This window comes from Dipodomys ordii, unplaced genomic scaffold, assembly GCF_000151885.1.
Source record: "Dipodomys ordii isolate 6190 unplaced genomic scaffold, Dord_2.0 Scaffold157, whole genome shotgun sequence".
Taxonomy (NCBI): domain Eukaryota; kingdom Metazoa; phylum Chordata; class Mammalia; order Rodentia; family Heteromyidae; genus Dipodomys; species Dipodomys ordii.
This window is the reverse complement of record NW_012267373.1, coordinates 665394-675336: the sequence shown is the minus strand read 5'-3', so window position 1 is coordinate 675336 and position 9943 is coordinate 665394. Positions and strand designations below refer to the sequence as shown.

At 39.8% G+C, this 9943-nt stretch overlaps 1 long non-coding RNA gene across 2 annotated transcripts in view; it reads right to left on the bottom strand.

Moving 5' to 3' along the window:
* Positions 1-3613: 3613 nt before the first annotated feature.
* The window catches only part of LOC105998175, a 44191-nt gene continuing 37861 nt past the window's right edge, over positions 3614-9943 (bottom strand). Inside the window, exons 3-5 of one of the 2 annotated variants that reach the window (XR_001175675.1) lie at positions 5388-5519; positions 3977-4188; positions 3614-3858 (exon numbers count right to left, since the gene is read on the bottom strand). This is a non-coding gene — a long non-coding RNA (uncharacterized LOC105998175). Of the gene's footprint in view, positions 3859-3976; positions 5520-9943 lie in introns of both variants that reach the window. The other variant, XR_001175674.1, reaches the window with a different exon arrangement.

Below are 9943 nucleotides of genomic sequence, written 5' to 3'. Positions count from 1 at the left end.
CCGCGGCGGCAGCGGCTGGCGGAGCACGGGCGGGTTAACGGCCGCTCAGCGACGGGCGGGGAGCGCCGGAGCCGGGTCGGCCGCAGTGGCGGCAGCTGCCATGGTTCTAGCAGCCTGGGCTGAGGCCCGGGCCGGGGAATTAGCGGGTCCGCGGTGACGGCAGATCGATCCCGGCTGCGCCCGGGCTCCCGGGTTCCAAGCTAAGTTGCAGCTGCGGCTTCTCTCCTCCCCCTCCGCCCGCGGAGCTGGAGTCAGGCAAGGCCTGCCGCGGGAGGCGGGGCCTGGGGAGGGCGGGGCTTCGACGAGGCGGGGCCTGGTGGGGCGGGGCCTCGGACGCTCACTCCAGGCTCGCGCGACGCGGGGAGGGGTCTGCGGGCGGGCCTGGGGGCTCCGGGTGTCGCTCGGGCTCTGGGCGCTGGCAGTGCCAACCCGGCCGCATCCTATTTCCACAGCTCGAAGCACGTTGAAAGGAGGGTCGCTATCTTACATTACACCCCCGCCCCGCCCACCCAGCACTTCCCCGCTCCGCGGCCTAGGGTAATTTCTCCCTTACCGGCTGGGAGAATCTGCCCTGCACACCTCTGCTGCTCAGGATAGACTCGGGGGGGAGGCGCTCCCCTCTGAGACGGGAAGCTGGGATTAAAATGATCACGCACTGCACAAACCACACTGGAGGGCAGGAACGGGGTGCTTTTCCTTCCCCCATCCAATGGGGGACGAAGGTGTCAGGCGGGTATCAAAATATCCACGACGCGGGATGGATGCAAAATTCCCAGAGAAGATGGAGAGGAGGGCAATCGGGACCAGGAAGTTCTGCACCGAGCCTTCATTGTTATGCAATCGCCCTGTGTTTCCGAAAAGCAACGAGAAAAGGGTCGGCAGGGCTCCAGAATACTGAAAAGAGTCTTTGCCATCTTCCTCCTGAACTCAAGAGTGCTGGAGCGGACATCCATCCTAAAGAAGGACAGAGGGGTGCAGCATCTCTCTGTTAATCCTCGTGGCCAAAATGATGACCCAATATTAAGTTGATTTAATAAATCGGGTGAAGCCTTGTATGCAGAGGCCAGCACATGAGTCAAGCCTACTAATTAGAAGTGAACCAGAGACTGCTGCGCCAGGTGATGCTTTTTCTGATATTGGAAACTGGGTAATAGAGGTCTATTATTGTTCTTGTTGTTGTTGTTATTATTATTATTAACAGGCACTGTGGTTGGGAACTATGGCTTGAAACTCTTAAAGGTATATATTCGTCACCACATCTGTGTAGTGGTTTATCTGATTGCAGTTGTACACTTGAGCTCCCAACCATACTTATTCTCTAAACTAGTTATTTCTCCAAATCATGCAATGTTGGCCGGAAGTCATCTGCTTCTGATTATAAAAAGTTGCAGACACATTTTTTTAAATGAAATTGGCTCCTCTTTCTCATTTAAGTATGTCCTGGCTCACTTAAAGTTACACTCTAATAAAACAGCTTTGGTTTTTGGTGTTTTTTTTTAAGCCCAAAAGAAAGTTCCTGAAAGAGAAATGTCCTATCTTTCCACAACTTATACTTATCATAGTCTCGTACTGTATATGTTTAGTAAATAACAGACTTTTTCAATAGTTGTAAGAAATGTATGAATTAGTGCAGATTTGTTCTGTGAATTTTAAATACACTTATTTTCAAAACTGCTTATTTCCACTCAATTGTATATAGTAGAGAGAATTGTTTACTTAGATTTTCTACATGATTTTATCTTTTTGAAAGTCATTATACAGAAACACAAAAAAAGTGAAGCTGATGCTATGTAAACTACTTCAATACCTGCAACAAAGTCAGATAGATAGTAAAAACATGGCTCCATTGGCAGTTGGCACCAACGATAAAATTCTTGAGTTTATACTAATTAAATTTGGAAAGACAGAGCATAATGCAGTTAAAATAATGAAATGCTAAAGGAGGGTATGCTGTAGATGAAGCAAACTGTAACTGTTTGAATCATGTGAATTTTGAATGCATATGGAACTGATCATGTTTCTAGCATCTATGATATATTGATAATACATGGGATGATAGATGGTTCTTGGAACCCTTTTTAAAATTTATCACACAAGATAACCTAAATGCTACCTGATCATAACCAAGACTGATACTGTGAAATCGAATACTTTTTTCTTTTGTTCTGACACTATGCTAATACAAGAAGAATTTTATAAGCAAAGATTGTTATTGTTGCTAGAGGGGTGGCTTGGTTATAGAACTCAAAACTAGCAAGCAAGGGGCTCCAAGTTCACATCCCAGTACCACTCCCTTCACTCCAAAAAAAAGATTATGAAGGTATTACCTCAATTATAGTAATACACATAGTAATGAAAATAATAATGGTGTATGGTTATTTATGATAACGTGTGTATATATACATATATACCTAAATACATATAATTGTAGTTGCTAAAATACAATTTAAGCACTTAAAATGTTTTGGGACAGAATTATTTAAAAATAGTACTGGTGTTTGAACTGAAGGCCTTTCCATTGCCATGTGAGCACTCTGCCACTTGATAAGGGAGGGAACATTTCAAGGACATATATGAGATCAAAAAAGAAGTGAATGCTAAACCCACAATATTTGTCCTGTGTATGGTGGTACACAGCTGTAATCCTAGCAACTCCAAGGTGAAGATAGGAGGATAGTGTCCAAGGCCAGCCTATGCATAATCTTGAGAACCTGTCTGAATAATAAACTACAGTTTAAAAGGAGTAAGAGGGAGGCAGGAAGAAGATAGAGACATAATCCAAGTGGTAGAATGCTCCAAGACAATCTCTGACCTCAAATATTGAAAAACTGGGGAAAAAACCCACAAAATTTAATTCCAAACTATACTAAACTCTTCATTTAAAATGTTGCGTTCAAAATAGACATCATCTTAAAAAGAAAATAAATGTTGCACTCATAAATCTGAATTTGGGTATAGATCTCTGGACTGATTAAGTTGGACTCTCTTAAATGTATTTCTGACAAAAAAAATTTCAGACTGAACAACTAGAAAACTGAAGATAAATAGTTTTAAACTAGAAGAAAATCTCATACATTGGGACAACCTGAAGCAAGTTTTATATATAAAAAGACAAGATATCAAAACAATATTTAGAAAAATTAAGACAACCAATGAATGTTGAAATCATTTTTAAGTGATTGCCAATGTATGGATTCATCATTGTAATTCTGGTGTAACATGAGTGTTCCAAGAACTAGTTACCCAATTTATTATGAGTTGTTATGATCCCAAATTTAATCATACTAATGAAAAAATAAACTCCGAACACACTTTCTGTTGAAGACAGATTTGAAAATTTTGAATTCCTGGCAGGTAAAATTCAGCTTCATCATCATGACTACAAGATAATTAGCTTGTTTAACCTGTCTGTGCCTCTGTTCCCTCATCTATAATCAGGATTGTGACTGTGTATACCTCATAGAGTTGTTATGGGAATTAAATGTGTTCATATCTGTAAAATACTTAGAACACTGCTCATGTATACAATGTTTGGTAATATACGCATACAATCTAGAACTGAAACCGTTATATCTCACCCAGAAAAAAATGTAATTAATTGGTATAGTCTAGGTCAGTTGCATAATATGTTTTTTATTCATGTCTAAGAATAGAGTATAGCTTGCTATCTTTTCCTGATCTTTCCTTTAAGGTTACTAATTATACTAGGAATTATGGTGAAATATTACAGTGTTAAGAAATATTTACTAAATTCTTTGAATCCAAGGTAATAGACTCCTTGATTCTTCAATTACGATGTCTTGATAACTCCCACGTGACTGTCTGCTTAGCTACTGGGTTTGGTGGCCTGGCCAGTGCCTTGGAAATAAAGGAAGGAAAATAAAGGAGAGGTATCTGGCTTGTTCAGCCTGGTCACGAGAGCACAGACAGTTCATCTCATGTTTAACTCCCAAAAGATAGAGAAAATAATTTCTACCTGTATCTTTGCTTTAGAGCTGGATTTGCAATCCCAGTGCAAAAGTAGGTAAGATCTGGAACACTGAAGCAGGGCTTGGGAGAAGGTGTGGCAGTGGGAAGAATGGAGTCCAGCCAAGACATCTAGTATCCCCAGAGACTACTGATGTTTACTGGAACTGCTTGTACTGACACCTTGGTTGGTAGAACTTGCAGTCACTAGCTGGTTTTGTACTGAGCTTATGAAAAGAAGCAAGATCATTTACGGTGAAAGGAGAGAGCATCCTTGACAGCACTTGCATAAGGAGATTAAATTCTTCCCTGCCTGTCTTGGGTCCTCAAGGGTATGTGGGAGGGATGGAAGAAAGCAGAAAGCAGATCATTTCTTCATGACCCACAGGCATGCACATAATCCTCCTCTCTAAACTTTGCTCTAGGGGAGAAGGGAATTCTTAATAACTAAAAGTATTTAACACATTATGCAATTAGATTGAGTTACTCTCTGTAGAAAAATTGGTTCTCTGTATAACTGGTAGTAGTAACTGAAGCGAAAACACTTCAACTAATGTATTTTCAATTATTTGAGAGTTATCAGTAAGCCACCTTTACATCTTTATGTCATCTTCAAAACAATCATTTCTCATGAAGAGTAACTATTAATTCCACTTCAGCATTGGGGAAAAGATCCAGAGGAGTTTGGCAACCATACAGGAAGTAAAGAGCTACAATTTAGTCTGATTCCCAGGATTCTAAAACCTTGTTTGCCCCCCATCATGCTCTCCAACATGTTGTAAATAAAAGTTATAAGATTTTTCTTCAGATTTCATTGGAGAAGAAAGTACTCAAGTGCTAATAGAATTTCTGTGTAGTATATAGAATTCAGCCAAGATTGGAAACTGTGACATTAAATCTACAGTGCCGAGTGGTTTTCTTTAGTTGCAACCAGTAGCTGGAGTAATGGGGGAAAATACAGCAGATAACAGGGTTTTGCCATGGAGGCATGAAGGGAAAGGGGGCAGTCTGTTTAAAGAGGTTGGAACAAAATGGCTCAAGCAAGGAAAACAAGACAGGGCTGAAATGTTGAAGGTGAAGGAAATGAGGGCGTGGAAGTTTCACAATCAAAGAACAAATGTAAGGTAGTGACTGTTGGAAAGATATGACCTTAAGGTGAGAAAGCAGGATGTTGAAGATTTTAGAGGTGGGGCAGTGGAAAAAATTAATCTGTGTCAACAATGAAGGAGTATGTCCCTGATTTCCCTCCCCCAGAAACCCTTCATGTCACTCTGTAGGGAGAGTTGGTTGGCTGACAGTCTCCAGGTAAACCTACCCACCCCATGTGCCTCAACCAACTGCAGTTATCCCCAGGTGTCCCCAGTTAATGATGCAGGGCCATTCTTTCTAATGCTCCCACCCTCCACTGAATTGACTGAGACCTTATCATGGTGATTTGAGCCTTTCCAGGCCTGGTTTCAGCTCCTCTTGTCTTCCACAGGTTACCACCAATCAATTGTTCGCTCTTCATTCCATTTTAGCATCTGCTTCCTGGAGAACCCAATGGACACAATCTGTGCAGAAGAGAATAAAGGAGTTAGGTCTTGGAACTTCTATAAAGCGTAATGAAAAATATGTCTGACATGACAATATATCAAAAATGAGTTGCCAGAAAGACAGCCTATAGTACAGATGAGGGCAGCACAAGGATGGATTAAAAGTGTCTTTAATTTTAAACAGAAAAGGCAGGATTGGGAAGATGCACAGGTTCAGACTCAGAACACTGCTTAAGCACACATAAAACTCCTAGGAAGAAGTTCCTCAGCGCTCCTGACTAGACTGAGCCTGGCAGCTGCTGTCCCAATTAGGAAAATCTGCTACTCTCCAAAGTACTTCCAGGAGCAAATTAGATGCTTGTAAAACTTACTGAGTTGATTGAGGTCAATAGAATTTTAATTAGTTAATCAAAAGTAATTAATTGACTTCAACTTCACTGTTCAAATACTTTTTAAAATCAGTAAGACAATTTTTCATGGTAAAAAGTTAACTTGCAGGTAGTAGAAGAGTATTCAATTTGATAGACTCTGTTAACTAATGTAAGTTTTCTTTCCAAAGAGTTTTGAAAGTATTTCCTATGCAATAGAAGAATGTAGTGATCTCTGAGTTGTAAACAGAGCTAACATTACCAAAATAATCCTTAGAGAGATTTTAGCTAATTTAAGGAGTACATCCTTTTACTAAAATATCAATGGAGGTCTGGTATTTTAACAAGTAATATAATTCAAACAACCAAAAGCAATTCTAGCTACAATTTTTAGGCTTGTGAAAGAAACTTGAAAATTATCTCTTTCTAGCTGTAAAAATAATACATAAAAAGAAAATACTTATTACTTGTGGAGAACCTTATAGATCAGGAAAATTAAAACTGGAGGCAAAAGTTTAAGTATAGCTGGGTGCTGGTGGCTCACACCTGTAATCCTAGCTACTCAGGAGACTGAGATCTGAGGATCATGGCTCAAAGCCAGCCAGGGCAGGAAAGTCTATGAGACTCTTATCTCCAATAAACCACCAGAAATGGTGCTGTGGCTAAGTGGTAGAGCGTTTTCCTTGAGCTGAAGAACTCAAAGACAGCGCCCAGGCCCAGAGTTCAATCCCCCTGGCTGACAAAAAAGGGGGGAAAAAAGTTTAACTATAGCCCTTCATTTGCTTTTCTGTTGTGTAAACATAAATATATCATAAGGTAGAGTTTATTTTAGCTTATTTTAACTTGAGTTAGATTCATTTTAAATTGCATTCCTTACATTCTCCCATATTATGGATAATCCTTAATTGTTTTATTTTAATCAACAGTATGCTGGGGGATGAAGGCATTTTAGCCTGCCATAAATTTGATCTATAAAATCTGGTATCTGTATTTAACATGAAGTAAATGATAGCTGAGCATGGTGGCTCAGGCCTCTATCCTAACTACTCAGGAGGATTGATTTAAGGGTAGGATGAGGGGAATGAGTAGACTTGGGAGCATAGTTCAAGTGGTAGATTGCCTGCCTAGCCAGAGAGACCCAAGGCACTGGGTTCAAACCCCAATAGCACCAAATAAATATTAAACAAGTGTACTTTAAAAGATCACCTTAAAACAATATAATCATTGTGGCATTGTTACGATTACAAATCCACCTTAATTAGAAATACATGTTAATATGGAAGTGAGGAAAAATGATATAAACAGTACATTTGATAAATATGTTATAAGCAAAGCAACAAGTATTATAAGATGACATTTATTGAGTTATACCTCAAAAATTCAGTATCAGGTTATACCAATACATTGTTGAAGATGAGATTTAGGGGGAAAAAATAGTGGATTCTCCTCTATTTGGACATACTTAGACTAAATTAAAATGGGCCTTTTCTCCTTTTGATTAGAGCCATTATAAAGGTATTTCTTAGATATCTCTAATATTTTCTTGCTATATTAGGGAAATTTGTTTTTAACTTAGTCCTAAAAGTGAATTCAGAAAGAACATCGTACAGCACCCCCCCTACAACTACATAAGACTTGAAAAAAAATTAAGCCTAGTAAGTGATCAATTTATATTCATTATAGTAATTAAGATTCGTTTTTTAAGTTCTTTTTACCTTGAATCATAAGTGCTGAACTACAGAATGGAAACACAAAGGGCCATGTGAGAACAAAATGCATTCATTATCGTAAGTGCTCACAGACACTGTAGATGGTAACAAAATAGAAGAGATTACAAAAGATCTATATATAAGAAACATGGGGCATTCTAAACATATTAAGTTAATTAGCCTTTACATTAATTAATCAATTAATTAGATACATTTTCCCTTACATATAATCTTCTAATGTGGTTATGGGGCTAACTTGAGCTCTAAAAAATGTTGCATCAAGTTATGTGTACGATGAGAGGTGTTCGAAAGTTTCTGCTCTCAACTCAAACCAAAAGACACGAATGTTAGCATGTATTCCCATCATCTTGCAGTGGTATAAGATTTCAGCAAAAAAGAGCTGTGTCGGCACTGAAGGGAGACTGGGCATTTGGTCAGCACAGGAGGAGAATGGAGTAGAAAAGCAGGATCGGGAGAATTTGCCTCTACTGTTGCCTGGATGAGGTTGCCTTCTTTGCTCTCTCTTGAAGGTCAATCTGGGTTTGGCCCAAACCCAAGACCTAAGTTTCAGATCATGGCAGGCTTAGGAGAGCAGTGCAGACTGGAACATCTAATCCCACCCTAGCTTGCCCTAAAATGGCCTCTGTAAATCTGTTTGGCTCTGAAACCTGCTACCATCCAAACTCCCTGAAGCTGTTTTCCAGAAAAATTAAAGCATAGAAGAGCAATGCTACATTTGCCTCAGTTTTGATTGGGGATTTTTTTTTATCACATTAATGTTTTTTTAAAGACTTTCATCTTCCCACACACTAACTTTTAGAACAGATGGTTCAAAATGTCTTAGAGGAAATGAGTTGAGTCAGCAGACAATTGTGTTTCTCTATATTTCTGTAGCAGAGGCAACCATCACCCATTAAGTACCTGCCTGTTAACAGACACCAGCACCCAGCACTGTAGTCTTTCTGTGGCCTTTTCATCCAGGGGTTACAACGGATGTCTTTACAAGAATTTGCTGAATGTGTAAGCATGCACTTGCCAGTATAACTTCTGTTCACAAATGAGCTATAGAGCTGAGATGCCTTAGAGAAAAACGTCAGCTGAAGAAGACTTCAAATAAGAGCCTCCAAGAGGCTCATATGTCCTTTCACATACCGGCAAAAGGCCAGAGTACTGCGTTAGGGAGTAGCTGGGTGATATGGCATGCTGCCTAGTGAGGGGCCCAGGGTCATTTCTTAGCAAAGGCTTCCTTACCTAAACCCAGGCTTTCTTCCTTTTGGAAGAAAACTAACTTGAGCCCTATATTTGGGCTTGTGGGATTTATATTAAATGTCTTCTAGAAATATTTCAGCACTTATTTTAGTATGGCCTTTACATGCTCATGTGTCCATAACTCAGCCTTTTTCTGAGTCTGGGGATGCTCTCTGCTCCCAAGACCCTTCAAGAATCCCTAATTCAGCCGGGTATCGGTGGCTCATGTCTGTAATCCTAACTACTTAGAAGGCTGAGATGTGAAGATCTAAGTTCAAAGCCAGTCCGGGCAGGAAAGTCCATGAGACTCTTATCTCCAATAAACCACTAGAAAACTGGAAGTGGCCCTGTGGCTCAAGTGATAGAGTTCTAGCCTTGAGCTGAAGAGCTGAGGGACAACACCCAGGCCCAGAGTCAGAGTTCAAGCCCCACAACCGACCAAAAAAAAACAAAAACAGAAACAACAACAACAAAAAACCCTAATTCCATACCTAGGGACTATGTAATGTCTTCAACTGCCTCATTAGCTCCCACCCCAGTGCTTTTGCATCTGGTTCCTTAGATATGATAAAGAAAATGTCACTTTGCATGGGAGATGTCAAAATATGGAAGTAAAAGATGAATATTGATCAACTGAGTAAAATGTAATTACCATATAATGTCATCTTCAAATTATCTTACAGATGAATATTTATATCCACAAAATAAATGTTACTGATATGTTCTATTAGTTCATGAAAGAGTAGATTATAATTTAAATCCTGAGAGTTTTTGTTTTGTTTGTCTTTGCCAGTACTAGGATGTAAAGTCAGTACTTCACACTTGCCTAGCTGATCCTCTACCACTTGAGCCATACCTCCCGCCTGGCTTTTTACTGGCTATTTTGAAGACATAATTTCAAAGACTTTTCTGATGGAACTGACTTCGAACCATGATTTCACAGATCTCAGCCTCCAGAGTATTTGGGATTACAAGGGTGGGCCATTTGCAGCAGGCTAACATGCTTTTTCTTATGCCTTGACAGAGCAACAACAACAACAAAAGACATTCTAATAGAAGACTTATAAATACATCTGGTAAGATTTGTTATTTTTCTTTTTTTGGCGGGGGGGGGGGG